This window comes from Grammomys surdaster, unplaced genomic scaffold (assembly GCF_004785775.1).
Source record: "Grammomys surdaster isolate TR1022 unplaced genomic scaffold, NIH_TR_1.0 968, whole genome shotgun sequence".
NCBI classification, from domain to species: Eukaryota; Metazoa; Chordata; class Mammalia; order Rodentia; family Muridae; genus Grammomys; species Grammomys surdaster.
The window spans coordinates 2,508-12,617 of record NW_021605387.1 but is presented as its reverse complement, the minus strand read 5'-3'; the positions used below and the strand labels follow the sequence as shown (position 1 = coordinate 12,617).

Genomic DNA, 10,110 nt, shown 5'->3' with positions numbered 1-10,110 from the left:
ATTTGTGCACAATTCCAGGAAATACAAAGAAGCCCTCATTTCCAGAAAGCATATCTGTGTTTGCCTAGAGACAGAGAGGAGAGTGTCAGAGTGAGGGAGCCGGAAGCGTTGCTAAGGGCTGAAGAACACCTTTTCAGCTGTGGTGAATATTCTGTGTGTCAAGTGTCAAACCTGCCGATTGCATACTTGAAATATGAGCAATTTGCCGTGAGTCACAAATATCTTAATGCAGCCTTAAAAGGTCAAAGGAAGAAAAGCCATGAAGAAATTCATTAAGCTATGGGGAAATGGGGAGTCACCAGATTTGTTTGCCATTGTGGGCTCAGCCACAACACCACCAGGAGAAGAAACAATGTTAGAAAGGTGCCAAACATGATGCAAAATGACAAAAGCACAGCTCTGGGAAGTAAATGAACTCCAAGCAAACCCAAGGAAAGGATCACAGGGAGAACATGGCTTCCAAATGAGAAATACAAAGCGACTACTAAAGGGGGGGGGTCTCAACTATTTTTATTATCTTTCTTTTACTTTCTTTATTTCTTCCTTCGTTCCTTCTTCACTTTCTTTATCCTCCTCCTTCTCCTCTTCCTCCTCCTCTTCTTTGGCAAGGACACTGTTTATTTTGAAAAAATTTTGCAATAAACACAGTGGAGAGCATCCAAGTAGCTGTCTATTCTTTTCCCTCATCTCTGTCCTCACAGGAGTCTGTCATAGGCAGGGTCTTACTGCTGTGAGCAGCCACCATGACCAAGACAACATTTATAAGGACAACATTTAATTGGGGCTGGCTTACAAGTTCAGAAATTCAGTCCAGTATCATCAAGGCATGGTAGCATCCAGGAAGGTATGGTGCAGGAGGAGCTGAAAGTTCTACATCCTAATTTGAAGACTGCTAGGAGAAGCCTGGCTTCCAGGGAGCTAGGAGGAGGGTCTCCAAGCCCACACCCACAATGACACACTTACTGCAACAAAGCCACACCCCCTAATAGTGCCACTCCCTGGGCCAAGTATATACAAACCACCACAGAACCCATACCTACTTCTACATAATCCTTCTCCAGGACAGCCATATCTTCTCGAGCCTTAGAGAACCCTCCTTCTTCATGCCCTTGCCCACATACCAGTGTACAAAAGCCCTCTTGGCATACATCAAGTCAAGCTTGTGGTCTGGGCAGAGACAGGTTTCAGCCATGGTGATTGCGTTACTCAGCATGCATGCTGCACGCTGCACCTTGGCCAGATCACCCACAGGCACCACAGTGGGTGGCTGGTAGTTGACACCAAACTTGAAGCCTGAGACACTGAATGTAGCACTTCATCTTGATGACAGTGATGGCAGCATTCACATCCTTGGGCACCGCATCTCCATGGCACAGCAGGCAGCAGGTTATGTACCCACCATGCTAAGGGACACATTTCCCCATCTGCTTGGCAGGCTCAAAGCAAGCATTGGTAAACTCTGCCACTGACAGCTGCTCATGCTGGCCTTCTCTATGGAGATGATGGAGCATAGGAGGACAAGGGGACGTGGATGAGAGGGTAAGGCACCAGGTTGCTCTGGGACTCTGTCACATCCACATGGAAGGCCACATCAGAGCACAAGAAAGCTGTGATCCAGGAGTTGATTTGGCTGATGAGGTGGTTGAGGTTGGTATAGGTTGGGCCTACGATGTCCCTGTTATGGTAGCAATTGTTCTAGATGGCCTCGTGGTCCACTATGAAGGCACAGGCTGAGCATCCCAGGGTGGTATGTGTGGTCAGGATGGAGTTGTAGGATTCTACTATAGCTGTGGACAGTTGTACTGTTGGATAAATGGAGAACTCTTGCTTGGACATTTTGCAGCAATCAACGGAAAACCACCCCCATCAGCTGAGAGGTGAAGCAAGACCTGGTGCCTCCTCCAAAGCTGTGGAATAATGGGAATCCCTGAAGTCCTGTGCACTGACCAGGCAGCTTATGGGTCCGGTCCTGCCGTGGGTTGATGATATCATTGCCAATGACGGAGTGGCCAAGGGTATGGTTGAGGGCTGCATCTTCTTCCCAAGTGATAAGCTGCTCTGGGTGGAAGAGCCAGATCTTGGGTGATTTCAGATCTCATCAACTACAGTAGGATCCAGATCTACAAAGAATGCCTGAAGTACATGTTTTCCAGCTCCAATTATACAGAAGAAGGTGGTGAAAGAGTCCTTCCCTCAACAGGTGGTTCATCTGCCCATGAGGATGAATCCCATGTTCCAGACAGTAGAGCTTCCTGCAGGCATTGCCCATCTGGACACCAACCTGCCTCACACGGACTGCAATTCACTCACACATGATGAGCCTTGTCTGAACATCTCACCTAGAGCTGGGGTCACAGGTCTCAAGTGGACCTCAGAACTACTTTTCTTTTTATTTGTTTGTTTGTTTGAAACTTTAGATTTTATTCCCCTCCCAGTCCACCCTTCGGGTCTGGGTTCACTCAGTGAAGATGCACAACTTCTTTTCTACTCCCAGGTTAAAACACCTTGGCCAAAGAGAATTAGGGAAGAGTTGACTAGAGCTTGCTTGCAGTTTCTGAGGATTAGTGGATGACTATCTTGGTGGGGAGCATGGCAGCAAGTGGGCAGGCATGGTGCTGGCGCAATAACTGAGAGCCTAGATCCTGATCCTTAAGCTTAAGGCATAGAGAGGGCCAACTGGGAACTTGTATGGAATTGGAAAATCATACAAAACCACAGATTCCCACGTTCTCTGTAACCTAGAGTATCTGTGGGGACTGCAAATCATTAACTGGCTGTCCAGCTATGGGCTCTGTGGTGACAGCTTGTGTTTGGTCTGAGCAGAAAAACATGGTGTTTTTCACGACCCACAGTGGAACAAGATGGCCTGGGTTAAATCATATCACAGATTCTGCACTCAGGCCAGGGGCTGAATGACAATGCATGAAAGATAGCAAAATTAACAAGATTTACCGAATGTAAAACGGAGATGCTGTTAACACCAATTCCATAGGTGGTTACAAGCTAAATAGTTTAATGATAGTTCCTGTCTCTGCCTTTCCTTTGAGGATTTGTATGTGTGGGAGACAGACACAGAGAGTGTATTTGGAGATTCAGACATTGATTCCAAAGTGAACTCACAGGTATCAAACTTTCAGATGATCATGGGAGAAGAAACAGGATAAGGTCCAAAGTGCTAAGAGAGTTCATCTCACTTGTGTCTTCTGGAAAACCAGGTATAAAGCAGGTGGAGGGGTTGCTCATCTTGACTTCATGAGACCTTACCACACTGAGGAGAGTCAAGGTTCTGTCTGGTAAGCAGACTGGAACCTGAATCGCACAAGGACTGTAATATGGACACTTTATTAAGCCAGGAATTGTCTCTTCATAACATTAAATGTCGGTAATACTGTTCCAGCGACCACATGGCAGCATCAAAAGGCATCCAGTCCATTTGCATAGAGGCAAAGCATCACGTTTTTGTGAAGTGTGTCCAGATGTGTCCCAGGAAGAGTCTGAAAGTAGAGACAGAAAACACTCCTGATTCATGCACAATTTTGTTGAGCAAGTAGGTAGCTTCACACCTCTTGAGAGGGTAGAAGTGCCAGGCTTTCCTATGCTAATTGGCAAACACCTTGAACCCCACGGGGGTTAGAGGGGGAATCAATGGACCCTAAAGTTTCTCTGCTTGGGAGAAAGTCTACAGAGGGAGTAAGCTAAGTGGTTAGGGACAGAGAATCAGGAAGTATCCTGGAGTGAAAAGTGGCCTTTACCAAGGACTGAAGTCAGGAGGTCAGACTCCCTCTGTACTGACACTTTGATCCTAGTCAGAGGGAAACATCCAGGCAGCCTAGGGTACCAGAAAGAAAACTCACTGGCATGAAGAACCAGATGAACAAGTCAGCCTCAGGAGAGAGGGAGACGAGATTAATAGGGAGTCTATTGTATACAGGTTGAATGCTTGCCAGGCACTGGTGGAGAACACTGGCCATTCGTGACCACTTTTGATGAATATCTCTTTGTACAGCCCAGGACTCCAAAGGTAAGGAAGAGCAAAGAACATACAGTAACATGTCCAAGGTAAGCACTACTCCTGAGCCATGGCCTTTGCTGTGTCTTGCGCACACTGTTCTGTGATCACTCCTGGAAACTGCCTGTGATTATGACATGTGGAGCAGGCAAACTTTGAAGCATGTGATGGACAGTGAATTGGTTAAGGGACAAAAGGAATATGCGGAAGTTGTAATGTACCCTCTCGCTGTGATCACTCTTTGCTGTTGCTTTCAAAGAAGGATTAGGGCAAAGGGAGTATCCTAAAGGAAACTGCCAGGATCCTTCAGGAGAGTTTCAAACACTCCAACTTCCAGCAGGAACTAACGCCTAGAATGGCTACATGTTACACTCTAAGATTCGGCCTCCAAGCCAGTTTTCTTCCAAGGTCCTTCTTCTAAGTGCTCTGAGGTAGCAGAAAGCCAGCAGTGCTTGAGAGCGGCCAGAACAATATGCTTCTTCTTATCTTCTGCCTAACCTGAGGCCAAGTGTCAACTCTTTTGTGAGCTGTGGCTGCTCAGACAGCACCAAGGGCAAAGATTCAAAAGGGACTCCCAACTTCAGGGAGAGGGCAGAGTGAGGAACACAGAGACAAAGTTAGCCAGGATGGCCAAAGGAAGGCACACAGTTAGGATAGACCAAGATCTTACTTCTTCTTCTCTTTAGACACATCCAGAGGAGACCTAGGGTTCTCTCTCTGAAAAACAGCAAGGAGAGTGAATGTCAGAGTTGCAAAGGGGGGTAGCACTATGATCATATGTCTGTTATATGTTTATTTGTCTTTGCAAAGGATGGAAATACCTGGGACTTAAAAACAGATAAAATGTTCTTGTGTTCTGATGATCTTTGCATGAGCATGTGTTTTGCAGACAAATGTAACAATCTAAGTTAAAAATGTATCCACTCCCTTTAGAGCATGTGTTTTGGGAACAACAGTAACAAGATAAGTTAAAAATGTGTCCACTCTTCAGAGAAGTATCAGAAATTAGAATAAGGGGGAGCCATTGGGAACAGTAGAATCCAGGGCAGAGAGGAGTGTCATAGGATTATCCGAGAGCTCCAGTTGGCCAGGATATATAGAGGACCAAAGAGGGTCATTTGGCAAGAGCTCATCATTTTTAGGCCTTGACAAGAAGTTCACACTTGGGTCAAAGTGAGAGAGGCAGCCATTCTGACAATTTAAGGACAGGCCATGGATATAATAATTCCCCTTTCAGATGACTCTGGCCACTGTGTAGATCTGGGAGTGTGGAGGGAAGGAGTGAGGAGAGAGCAGACTCTGTGAATGCAGGGGCAGGATGGCCATAGAGTTGAAGAGCTTCTGCTGGCCTTTGATAGTCTGTGGCCACAGAGACAGCCTGCAGGCAGAATGGTGTCTCCGGGTACATGTTGAGAGGGAGGACACGGGGATGTGTCTCTGAGAGCTTTGGCCACCACCCTTAGATGGATGCTGCTCATCCATTTCCATTTGCAGAAGACCGCTGGAGGAGGCACAAAGGCAAGGAAGGTACAGTGCTGTACTTTGTATAGATCACGCGCTCATTCATAAACTATGTGGTGTCTCAGATGATAGGTCAATGATTTCCTTTAAGGATCTAGTGAATGCCGTCTCCTTTTTCATAGATTATTTCTGAGAATCCATTAATGAAGCCACAGACTCATACTTCAGCCTGGGAAGACACTGTAGTCTCCCAGGTGAATGGCTATCAGGTGTCAGGGGCATAGCCCCTTATCTTCCTGGTTATCTCTGTACCCTTCTCACATCAGCAATACTTGTCACACACAGAGGCAACCAGAGAGAAACATGAGTCCATGTAGATCTGGGCCTTCCCCATATTTAGGGCGCTTCTTGATTCCCCACAGCAAGCTGAATGAGTTCAGACTTCATTAGACAGCTGCCCTCCCTACACCCTCCTTCCTAGTTCCTTCCTTCTTCCCTCTGTCACAATAAGTTCCAGGCTCCTGTGATGGCAGGTGCTACCTAGGTTCCACTAGCACCTGAGGCTCCCGCCCTAGTGACTACAGACACTGAAACTCTGTCTTCTAGGCAGGTCTTCCAGACAGGACTTGCAGTTCATCTCCAGCGAGGCTTCACCTAGACACTTGGGCCTCTTTGCTGCCTCCTGGATTCTAGAAAAGTGCACCCAATCATCTTCTTCAAGTCCCAGAGAGCTTTATCTCAACCTCTACCTGTCTCTAGGTTTTCTGACAAGTCTGTTTTCAGATGCTCAGGAGAAAATGAGCTCGCTGAGTCCAGGGACAGTCTGGCTATGTTAAGTCATGGTATCCAGTATGGCCCTCGAGGAATACTTGTGAATCACTAAACGAGGGACATCAGTGGCACTTGCTCCCATTTAAGAGGCCCCTCCTCCCTCTAGGGATGCTGGACAATCCTTACCTCTGTCATAGAGGTCCTCTGAATACCCTTGCTTACACATGGGATGAACTCACCACAAACTGACTGTAAAAAATGGATATAGGACCTCCACAGAGGCTGCAGAGAAAGGACTTGGGCAGTCTCCAGCTGGTGTCCAAGTGACTGTACTGATCTCATTACTGTGACTGGGGATCTTAAGGACAGTCTCTGGGACAGAGCTGCAGATGTAGGTTGTGTTTTCCTGCACCTATGTCTCCAGCCATGCTGTTGACGTCCATGGACTCTATGGGCACCTCTACTAAGGCAGAGTGGACTCTTGCTGAGCCCTGGCCCTGGAGTCAGCCTGAAGTTGGTTTCCCCCATCATTTGTCTGCTGTTCCTGTCATAGAAGCTCCTCTTTCGTGGTCACATGACATTTATCATATCATCTACCCCCCACCCCCCAGATATCATGGCTTCCTTTATGCCCTCCACCTTGGATAGATACCTGTTGTGGTAAGGCACAGCTCACCTGTCCCTTCCCTCTGCCAGCATCCAATCCAGCATGCCACTTGGAGATGACATTAACTCCCAGGTCCTACTAGATCCCTGCCCCTTGCCTCTGCTGGTACAAGCTCGCCCTAGGTGCAGAGAGCTGGATTTTCCCAGAGGGTGAGGTTCCTATCTGTGCACCACCTGCTCAAGGAGAGATGGAAAGGCCTGTGTCCTCATAGCCCACAGGGTCACTTTCTTGAGTTCATGTTTCTCTATCCTCTGTGGCTTCTGCCATTAGAGAAAGCAGTGTTATTTATATAATCAGGATGTACTCGGGTGCCGCGTGCTGGCTTGTGAAATTCCATGGACTCCATAGTCTGATCACGCAGACCCGATGAGATACTGTGTTCAAATGGCCAATAAATACTTGAAACAATGCTCAACCTCCCAGCCACGAGGAAATCACATACAAAACCTGCTGCAATCCATCTCCCCCAAGTCAGAGTCGCCACTGTGAAGGAAGCAGAGCACAACACAGCTTGAGGACATCATAGGGAGGGTGGAACACTGCTGGGTTTAGTGTGAACTAGCATGGCCATGATGGGAATGAGTATAGTGATTCCTCCCCAGCTAGAAAGAGAAGTACCCCACAGCCCGGCGTCACCACCGTTGGTCATAAGAGTCTAATCCACGGAGCACAGAGATATTTGGGCGTCCATGGGTTGGCTGTGCTATGAGCAATAGCCAGGAAAGGGAAAGAGCCGAGGGGAGCCTTTGGAGATGAGCACCTGAAAAAACTAGGGTGCACACCCATGATGAGCTCTTAAAGGGTATAGGGGTAACCTGGAGAATAAAGGAGATAAGCTGAGTAGAACTGGGCGTGGCAGATGGCAGGGGCCATGATGAAAGAACACACTATAATGACACCTGTACAAAGAAGGCAAGATGAAACCCACACTTACTCTTTTCCATTAAATTTCACTGGAAAAAAAGGAAACCCAACTCAGTCTTTTGGGGGAGGGGCAGTTTTGTGATGTAAATCTGCGACTTGGGCTACTATAGTGGAGTCAAGAAGTCTTGGGGTAAGGCACCAGGGTTTGGGTCTCTTTGTTTGGTTGCTCAATATAGTTTGTGCCACTGGTTTATGGTAAACATGAAGCCCTATTCCTGAAATGGCAGTGCAGACAGAGGGAAAGTTTGGTCTGACTCCTTTGTAGCTAGTTCAGTCTGACAGTTTTCTTTATGTTCTGCCACAGATCTGTGTGTGTGGGCTGCCACACTTGTACGCACGCTGATGTTCAAGTCACTTTCTGCTGTTTTGATCACATGGCCCCTTTCCTCACAGATGCTGAATTGTGACAAGGCCATTGCTCTAGAGCCCTAGCTGTTTTCCAACCTAAAGTCCTGGGGACTTTGTCCACACCACTGGGTTCTTAGGTAGTTCCTCTTCAGCACAGCTGCCCTTGATTCCTAGGAGAAAGCTCCACATCTGGTCTTCCTTTCTGAAGGACAAGGGACTCCAGTCTCTGTTGTGGTCTATTTCCTGAAGGATGCCAGCTTGACTATCCCCTCAGCATTGAGTTCTATGTGCCCCCCCTCCACGGCTGTCTCCACACCAGCAGTGAGTAGGTATTCACTGTCTCCTGTCCACACTGCATTTTACACCCCCTACCCCCCAGTGCCAGAAGCACTAGCTGGTGACTGGGGATTCTGCATTTCACCCTAAAGTGAGATTTCAGGTCCTGTTCCCTTTTGCCTTCTGTGCAGGGATGTGCACTCCTTGGTCCAGGTCAGGGTCCTCAGAACCTGAAGGGCACAGAGCCAAGAGTCAACAAGCTCTGGACCTGGCCTTTCTAAGCCCCTGCCCTACCTGCTCAGTCCAGGATTGGCTTTCTTTAACAGCATTGGGGGCTGCCCCTAGAGGCTAGATGCTCTTGAGTTTTCACTTCCTGCCTGGCAGTGGGAGTTGAGGCTGCTTAGAAGCCCAGGTTTACAGAGGTCCCTGTGCTGCAGCAGAGTCATGGAAAAGCTGAGGGTGGAGTGGGGTGAGGTTTGCAGTCCAGGTTCTCTGCTCCCCAGAGAAGCTCTAAGGCAGCCCACCTTCCTCTGTCTTCCAGACCTGTGCATTCCCAGGGCCTGGCACGGGCTCCATGTACAGTATTTGTGGCAGGGCGTTCTGAATGAGCAAGCATTCTCTATTCTCACCTTTGGAAACGTTACTGGGGGAGGGGGTGGGCAGGAAGGGAGAGTAGGCTCAGAAAATGGCTCAGCAGGCTGCGTGGGGGGCTGAGAAGACTCATGCTTTCCTGGGTAGCAGTGGTGGTGGTGACTCTGTGTGTGTGTGTGTGTGTGTGTGTGTGTGTGTGTGTGTGTGTGTCTTTGAGGGGAAGCCCCTCTCCTCTGGCTGTTGGAACATTGCTTCTAGGCTCCTTCGGGCGGGGCTAGCCTATCTTCAAGGCCACCCCAGCGCTCTCACAAGGTCCTCACTTGAATCATGGCAATCTTCCCTTATGGGGGAAGGGGCAGACCCCCACCCCTCCCGCCCGCCCGCCCGCCCGCCCAAGACATGGCACCCGAATCCCTTCGGTCCCGCGCGCAGCGCTGTCCCCAGCATCATCTTCCCCAGCGCGTGGGCGCCCCAGAGGCTGCGCACTGGTACCCCAGCCCGGGCTCAGCCCGCCCCCGCGCTGCCCGCCCGCCCGCCGCCCGCCGCCCGCCGCCCGCCGCCCGCAGCCCCGCAGCCCCGCAGCAGCCACAGGGGGAACCAAAGAGACAGAAGCCTTCCCAGCTGCCCGGACCACAGACGCCAACACCCCCCGCCCCCCAGCCCACGCCGCCCTCCCGCCCGCGCCCCGCACGCCAGCCAGCCCACGAGCGAGCGGCGGCGGCGGCGGCGGCAGGCTGCAGGCTGCGGAGACAGACAGACGCGGCTGTGCGCGCTAGCGGCCGGGCTCGCCACCCCGGGTGCCTCGCTCGCTCCCGCCCGCTCGGCCAGAGCGGGGTCCCCGTCCGCGGCCGCCGCGTGAGCCCCCGGCCCGCGTTCCGGCGCCCACCGGCCCTCGCCGCCTCTCCGCCCCCTCAGTTCCCGGGAAGGGAGGTCGCGGCAGCGGCCCGGCGGCAGCGGTGACCGTGGCGTCCGAGGCGACAGTGGCGGCGGAGGTCGCCGCAGCGGCGGCGGCGGCGGCAGAGGCGGCCGCGGCGACCGTGGCGGAGGCGGTGGCGGAGGCCTC

General features: G+C 50.5%; 1 pseudogene; it reads right to left on the bottom strand.

The window, feature by feature from the left end:
- Positions 1-1,399: 1,399 nt before the first annotated feature.
- LOC114634543 lies at positions 1,400-9,376 on the bottom strand (annotated as a pseudogene).
- Positions 9,377-10,110: the final 734 nt, after the last annotated feature.